This window comes from Galeopterus variegatus, unplaced genomic scaffold (genome assembly GCF_000696425.1).
Source record: "Galeopterus variegatus unplaced genomic scaffold, G_variegatus-3.0.2 Scaffold30300, whole genome shotgun sequence".
NCBI lineage: Eukaryota > Metazoa > Chordata > Mammalia > Dermoptera > Cynocephalidae > Galeopterus > Galeopterus variegatus.
In genome coordinates this window covers 5,935-6,254 of record NW_007756411.1, presented here as the reverse complement: position 1 = coordinate 6,254, position 320 = coordinate 5,935, and positions in this window count along the sequence as shown.

Here is a 320-nt window from a genome sequence, read left to right as displayed (position 1 = left end):
GGTGGATGATAACTTGAGGAAGGCTGTCCCTGACTTGATGGCAAGTGGACTTTGTTGGACCACTGCCAAGGCTAGAGAATTTCAGATACATCTTTACTGCTGTCAATACGGCTACTGGTCTTCTGTTTGTATGGACTTGTAAGGCCCCAGACCAGGTAAACACTGTGAAGGCACTGAATAGCCTTACAGCTATGTATGGTCGGCCTGTAGTTACAGAGAGTGATAATGGAACCCACTTTACTGGACATGGGGTTCAGAAGTGGGCCTCCCAGTTGTCCATTCAGTGGAAGTTACATGTTCTGTATTATCCCCAGGCAGAG